This window comes from Thamnophis sirtalis, unplaced genomic scaffold (genome assembly GCF_051295495.1).
Source record: "Thamnophis sirtalis isolate CommonGarterSnake01/CBP01778 unplaced genomic scaffold, rThaSir2_p1.2 scaffold_3, whole genome shotgun sequence".
NCBI classification, from domain to species: domain Eukaryota; kingdom Metazoa; phylum Chordata; class Lepidosauria; order Squamata; family Natricidae; genus Thamnophis; species Thamnophis sirtalis.
In genome coordinates, this window is record NW_028261383.1 from 114,230,874 (window position 1) to 114,238,911 (window position 8,038).

An 8,038-nucleotide genomic window follows, 5' to 3' on the forward strand; every position below is an offset into this window, starting at 1 on the left:
TCACCAAAATGGCTATGCATAGCTTTTAGGAACTTTGCAGAGTGCTGCTGGAGGGCAGAAATGAGCAAAAAACAGCCCATTTTTAATCAATTTTGCCCCCCCTCCCCCTGGAGCATTCTGCAAGCTTCCTAATGCCCTTTTTTTGACTAAAAACGGGCTATTTTTTGCTCGTTTTTGCCCCCCCTTCCCCAGGAACACTCTACAAGCTTCCTAAGGGCTATTCATGCCCCTTTTGGGGGGGAAAAGGGGGGGCTGTTTTGGGAGGTTTGCAGAATAATAAAATAAAAAAATTATTCTAACAGAATATTTTTTTTTAAATTAGACTCTTCCAAACTTTTGTGCGTCTTATACTCCCATGCATCTTATACTCTGAAAAATACGGTAACTAAAATTTTCTGCTCCCCAAAGTTTGAAATGAGAGACAAGGAATTTCTCCACATTACCATACTCATTTTTAGTTTTTATTTGATAACATTTTATCACCAAGCCCTCTCTTGTATTTCAATATATTTCTCTTTTTCAGCCAAGAACTTCACTCAAGCAGAGTGGACAATTATTGTTTAAAAATTGAGAGAAGCAAGCATTAAGTATATTTAGAAAGTCAGAGGTCGTTCAAATCAAAGGAGTCTCTAAATATTCATCTTCAAAACCTAATGGATATAAACTTTTAGATAACTGAATCACAAGAACTCATTTTTTTAACCAAATGTTGAAAAAGTAGCCTATTTTGTATTGAATAATCTATTTATTCTAACTTGACTTTCTTCCTCTGAGAAGAGATAAAAGAACTGATAATTAATTTAAATAAGAGTAATAAAGTATCAACTGTCATCTAGAAAACTTTAAATTGGTAAGATTTACAGCACTCCTTTTTCTTCTGCAAGCACCCCAAATTAAATACAAAAAAGTTTTAATCCTGCTGATTCTGTCAGCAGCAAATGGATGATAGGAGCCACCTATATTACATAGTCAAGAAATCTATGTTAAAATCTTTGTTCTAGCACAGGTTAACTGTACTGACCTACATTCCAGTAGACTATATGTATAGCAAACTGAAAACAATGAGAAATGCAATCTGAGATTTTCTTAAAGAATATCACTGTCCAGAAAGCCCTTGGAGGTGTGGAGGAGCAACTACTGTGGGAACCTCTTAAACTCATGCTTTTTGATCAAATGGACAGGTGGAGATCATAGTCAAGGAGGCTTTTGCACAGATAAGGTTATGCTGATGTGCCTACAGCAACCTATCTTGAGTGAAAGGTTTTTATGATTGTAGCTCATGTCCTCATAAGCATTTACCCAATTTACTGCAATACCTTTTAGATGGTGCTGCATTTGAGGACTACTGAGAAATTTCAATTGATCCAAAATGTAGCAGCGTAATTCTTGGCAAGTACTTGTTGACATGACATCCATGTTTCACACCCTATAATATGTATCATTTTACTTGTTGAAGAGTTCTCAAACTCAAAAACACTGCATGTTATTAATGCTAGTTTGGTTGGATAGAATGGTGGCAGGGTCTTCTACGGAAGCTGGCAGCTGGACCAAAGCAGCCACCACCTGGTTTTCTCCTGCAATGTAAGCATTAATCAGGGACACTGAGATCTAAAGTAAACAATTCCCACAGACTAAATATAATTAAAAACCACAATACTAGCTGCTGTAATCAATTAACTATAGAACCTAGACTGATATTAACAGATACTAGAGGCATTTGCTATAGCATCAGCTACACTTCGTACAATAATCCACTTGCCTCTTAAATACAGAATTGCTTAGAAAAACAGGCAGAGGTCTTTCCAATTATTTGTTCTGAGTCAATAATACAAATACATTATATAAGGCACGTTCATATGACAATTTAAAAATGTCCCTAAGATATTTTCAATGCAATACCTATAATCTTGGGCAAATACAGCCAATCCAGAATAATAGCTGTAATTTTAAACAATAGGAACAATATTGTTTCTATTTGGTGCTCTTAAGCCATAATGAATAATGAAACATAATAAATGAAGCCATTCCTAGCTTTGAATTTTCTTGAAAAAGCATGGGGGAAAACTACAGGCACTTGAAGACATGTGTAGAATAATGAATTTTTAAACAAAAGATTAAAAGGGAAAAACTTGCAGACCAAAGTCACATTAACATATGTATCTGTAAAATGGCACTTTTATTAACAGTAAACTACAGTATCTTTCTTAGCTACATTTTTGATGGCTGATTTGAGTGCAATAAACAGTTCATATTCAGGTAAGATCAGAACTTTAATTAAAAAGGGCATTTCAGTTAATAATCACAGGTATGAACTCCAAAATTCTACCTCACATATTACTTGTATTGGGTCATCCAATAGAAGTGACACAGTTTCTTAAAAAAACTTTTCACTTTTAAAATCCTAGAACTGCAAACTTTCCATATTGCCACAACTGCCAGGGCTACCTACTTTTCATCCTGAACAAGAGAAATTGATATGTCTATTAAAAGATATACTGTTTGGACATGAATTGGAATGAGTATCTCTGGGAATTTCAAAGATAACTTCTCATAGTATTAGAAGACTCAAGACATTTTAAAATCTGATTCATAAGACAGGAATGGGGAAAAAATCTATGCACTTCAGCATCTGAAATATTGGCAACTGAAAAAATGATGCCCTTCACCAGCCGAGAATGAGCAAGAGCAGCCACAATGAAAGGGGAGGGGGATGACACCATAAAAGCATGTCCTGAATCATCTTCATATTCTACGATAAGGATAGGAAAGTTGATGGATGTAAAATGTGTTGGACTACATGCATCATGTGTTGGCTCCACCTCCGCCCAGTTTAGTGAAGAGGGGAAAAAATCACGATGTCACATGATGCTGCCATAATGATGTGAGTTTGTTACCCGTGTTGTACAATAACAGCAACAATCCCCGATCATCTGTCATACTGCTTGGAGGACAGCAGGTTCTACACTGCTGCTCTTAGGAACAATTGGCTCAAAACATATATATGGATCTAAGTCTAAGATCTCAAATCAGCAAATCAAATTTGTAAAACCACTACTAAATCTTTCCATTTATGTAAGAATCAAAATGTGAAATAAATTCGAATTTTACTGCAAGAGATTCCTATATTTCCAAAAAATCAAGCAGAAACTTCCAGAGCAAATTGTCATTGTAAAGACATATTCTAGACCAGTGTTTCTTAATCATGGCAACTTTAAGATGGGTTGATTTCAACTGCCAGAAGCCCTAACTCAGGGGGTTCCCAACCTTTTCTATACCCCACATCCCTAAAATGCTTTTGATATATTCTTGCACTCCTTACAAAAGTAAATAATTATATACATATAATTATGAATATACATTATAATTTTGAAACTTCTAAATCCAAGTTTTCGCACCCCCTGGAATATCCTCTCGCACCCTGGTTGGGAACCCCTGCCCTAACTAGTGTGTCAGCTGGGTAATTTTTAAGAATTGAAGTCCATGTGTCTTAAAGTTGCCATGGTTGAGAAACCGTGTCCTAGGTTTTCTTCTCATTTTCCATCTATTCCCCCATACAAACAACTGTAATACTGTAAACTTCCAAGTATTGATCCCAGAGTTCTAAATATAGTGAAATCATTATTAGCACCAATTACATCACTGCTACTTCTTTTACTACAGGTAGTCCTCAACTTATAACCCTTTATTTAACATCTATTCAAAGTTACAATGACACTGAAAAAAATGATTTACCACTGATCCTTGCTCTAACTACCATGGCCATGTGATCAAAATTGAGGTGCTTAGTAACCAGCATGTATTTACAACTGTTGCATGACCCCATGGTCATATGAACATCATCTGCCACCTTCCAAGTTTGTTTCTGTTGATGAGGAAAACTGGATTCACTTAGCAACGGCAATAATTCATTTAACAACCATGGAGAAAAGTTGTAGCATCAGGCAAGACTCATTTAACCACAGCTTTCCTTAACAACAGAAATTGTAATCTCAATTTGTGTTTGTAAGTCAAGGACTTTCTGTTGCTAAGCTCCTGAATTTTGATGACTTATTTGACAGGTTGGATTTTAACTCTCATCTGTTGCCACATAACAATATATTTTAAGAACTGCATATTGTAGGCCCACCTCCTTTAGAATGTAATTCATATAGACATCAGATATATTCGTGAATATTGACTACTTAATGCTAAGCAGTCGACCTTATAATGATAAGTGCTTAGGGCACTTAGGAATTGATTATTAATTTGAGGAAAAGAATACTCCACTGATACCAGATATGACTCATATATTTCATATGTGCAGTCTCATATATTGCCCTGTGTAAATCTCATTAAGGGTTTAGTATACTTTTCAAAAATATAATGCAAAGGAAATTTTAACCTATACTCAAAGCAAATGAATGGCAGAATTCTCTCCCCAAATATCAGCTTTGCCTACATGACCCATACAGTCTTTGTGACTTTTTTTGCCCAGAAAAAATCCTAGAGAAGGGTAGCTATGATACAGGCAAATCTGCAATGAAAATGGAAAATGTTCATGTATGATAAGCTAAATTGTAATTGTAACACCTCTGCCAATCCTAAAAGTTTCTGATGACAATTTTAATAGTTTATATTTTTCAATTATGCACAACTGAACTATCTAAACACTTCTAATTGAATTAATCTTTTCATCAAAAAAGGGTATTTCCTTGAGTAGCAGCTCCTTTTTTAGTAATCTGCAACTATTTATCCTTCAATATAGTATACAAACTACTGTATCAGATAGTATTGATGACAGAAAGTTAATTTAAGTAAAACTCTCTAATCTCTACTATTATCTTTGCTTGGGGTGATGTAATTGAGAAAGGGAAAAAAAACAAAGTACTTTCTTCTGCAGAAATATTTACTTCAAGAACATATCTGAATTCAATTTCACAACTATCACATATCAGCTGCTGGAATCAAACAAAATTCCTAAAATAGCATGACATAAGGTGAGTTGTCCATTTCTAAGTCTTCTAAATAAGTTGCAAACAAGTTCTTACATTTATAATGTACTAAGAATCAAGATGAAAAAAGTAAATTAACTACTTTCATACAAGGTGAGTAACTGCACAGTCAGGGAGATACCTGATTAGGTCACTATAAGTATATATATATATATATATAAAATCAGTGAAAGCTTGAGTGATTTTAATACAAACGTACATATAATAATGAACTGAATCACTTTGATAGTTGACCAGGATTTCCAACTTTTATTTTATTACTTACAAGAAAAAAACACTGTTTACTCCAAACCAACCTGTCAGTTTAGAGGCTGATTAATAATACGGAACAAAATCTTTGGTATTGTAAATTTTATTAGCCACCTAAACTTGCAACATACCTCTAAACAAAAAACAGGAGCTGATTATGCCATAGCATAGTGAGCATCATGCGGTTTACAGAATCCAATGATATGTTAAATAAAAGTATTTCTAACTATCTAGGTAACTATTTATACAAGAATTAGTGGCAGTAATCTCCGGTTTATTAAAATGGGAATATTTCAGGTTTTGAAACGGCTGTCGAAGGTGAGACAGCTTATTAAGAATCCCATTCATGGAAATTTTATTTTGAAAGCCCTACTAGGAAAGGTATCCTTCAGAAATTAAGTAACAAGATGCAATAGTCCCTTCTACTTTTTCCAAATATTTGGATTGCAATCCATGCTTACATTTAAGACCACACAGAACCTTTCGCCTCGTACTAGGCGTTTTATTTGGCCGCCTGGGAAAAGGACGGGAAAAGAGAGAAGGGTAAGGCGTAAGAGAACATTTGAAGGGAAGAGAAAGTTTAGGGGAATCACCAGGTAGGCAGCTGAGTTTTAAAAGCAGCCGTTAAAGGGTCAACGGTCGGCAGCGCGGACCACCCGGTCACAAGCTGCTACCGAGCTCGACACGGAGACCAATTGCGGCCTGGCTAGTCAGGATGCCGCTCCCCCCCGCGCCACTTCAGCCTTCCCGGTCAGGTTACAAAACACGAGAAAGGCTGTGCCCTGGGAGCCAAGAAAGGCGCCAGTCCCCAGCCAAAGGAAACAGCCAGCAAAGGCCTCCGCTCTTGGGGAGTCTCTGCGAGCCAAGGCACACAACCCCCGAGCTCTCCTGAAATGCCAGGTGGGGGCGGCGCTAGGAGAGGAGCAGCGCCAGGCCGGGCCTACGGGAACCACCGCCTTCAGCAGGCGGGCACGGCGCGAAAGGCGGAGCGGCCCAGAGGCGCTCCTTCCTCCAGAGCCAGCCAGCCTTCCCGTTCCCCCTCCACCAACTATCGCTGCCTACCAGCCGGCTGCCCTTCAGGCCCGGGCCGCAGCCGCTACCACCACCGCCGCTTCCCCCTGCTCGACGACAAAATGGCGGCGGCAGGAAGTATCATCAGCACCCGCCCCGCCCAGGCTCCCTCACTGCGCCACCCGCGCACTAAGACCGGACTCCCCGGGCGCCGAGAGTCTCCTCTCTTTCGGCGCACGGACGGAGATCTACCCCGGCGCGCAGCCATCCAGATCAGCCGGCAAAGGCGGGAAGCGCCCTGGAAACGGGAGTCCGACTTCCTAGCGGTACGCGCTGAGGACACAGACACGCTTACGACAATCACGTATCCTACAGGGGGGAAACGACGACGCTTTTACGCAAACTCCGCATCCTCTCCAAGCCCTCCTCAGCACCTACCGCAATCCGCGTAACCGTGCAAAATACCAAATCGACTACCACGCAATAGCTCCCGCAGATAATATGTCCGGTAGCTGCGAAATATGCATAAAGCCAGATGGAGAAAATGCTCCTTCCACTCTCGGAAAAACTAGGAAAACCCCCATCAACCAACGGCGCAGATTCAAAAGACCTTTGCGCAATAGGCCCCGGCGCAAAATACGTAATCCGCCTGACGCAACGGTCACATTACGCAATGCGGGTTACGCCGGCAAGGCAACGTAATTACCCAAGGAGAATACCAACCTCCGCAGCCTCTCCCGGCCCGGCCCAGCTCTTACCTGATAGCAAACGATAAACCGCAAGCAGGCTGTGTTGCCAGCAATCTTCTTATCGGGGCAAATACCGTATAACCCCGGCCGCAGACAAAGCTCCACACTCCTCCTGGAGGGCCGAGTACCTCAAGAAAAAAACGACTAAAGCAGACCGAGCGACGGGCAGCGGGACCAGCAACGGCGGCACTACGCTGACCTCACCGCGCAGCGCGTTACGTCATCACGCAGCAAGCCCCGCCTCGCGTAAAACAGAGGACTTCGAATTCTCAGCCACGCCTCTTGAATCGAACGGCGGTGGGACTGGCGAGGAGAGTGAAATTGCCTTCATTTCTGCGACAGGACTCGGGAGCGAGCGGGAAGTGGAGTGGATGACGCCTCCGTATTTAAGAGATCCCTATTGCTAAGGACGCTGCCTTTCCTTCAATAATGCCGCAGTTTCGAGAGGGTTTTTCCTCCCCTGTCATTGCCTCTTAGCTTTCTCTCCAGCACGACACCAGCACCAAGAAGCCAGGTGATCAAGGTCCCTCTCCCTCTTGCCAAGATACAGCATTCCAGATCGGTCCATTAGTGAGGGCCACTGTCAGATCGATCTCCGAATTCACGTGCCGCCGCTTTGTCTGAAGGGTTTTAACGTGACACCACACCTACTTTATCAGCTCTCTGCTGCTCCCGAACTCAAAAAACGGTGGCTTCTTCGATTGAGTTCTCCGTGATGATTCACTTTCTTCCCATAAAGCGGGGCTCCCAGATCCGACCTGCCAAAAAAAAATCAGGATCACCGCTAGATGGATTCGCGGGTGTTTATTTTTTTAATATCTGTGATGCCTTCAATTTTTTTTTCCTCTCCACCTCTGAAGATCAGACCGAATATAAGCAACGGAAGGCATCGCTAATGCACATAGACCCAAACAAGCTTTCCCGCCGTGCAAATGTACTGATTTGAAAATTCTGAATCTGTCCCCAAAGTGCTTTTTCAAGAGGCAATTCGGCTTTCTCGATTTTCTCTGTGAAGACGTTTCGCTTCTCATCTAAGAA

General features: G+C 40.8%; 1 protein-coding gene across 10 annotated transcripts in view; it reads right to left on the reverse strand.

Moving 5' to 3' along the window:
• BRD4 (bromodomain containing 4) overlaps positions 1-7,217 on the reverse strand; it is a 92,059-nt gene extending 84,842 nt beyond the window's left edge. For 3 of the 10 annotated variants that reach the window (XM_014055926.2, XM_014055924.2, XM_014055918.2), the window contains exon 1: positions 7,010-7,217. The gene's annotated coding sequence lies outside the window, so the exon portion shown is untranslated. Of the gene's footprint in view, positions 1-6,302; positions 6,374-6,503; positions 6,527-6,689; positions 6,781-7,009 lie in introns of those variants that run through there. The other 7 variants (XM_087709756.1, XM_014055919.2, XM_087709757.1 and 4 more) reach the window with 5 other exon arrangements.
• Positions 7,218-8,038: the final 821 nt, after the last annotated feature.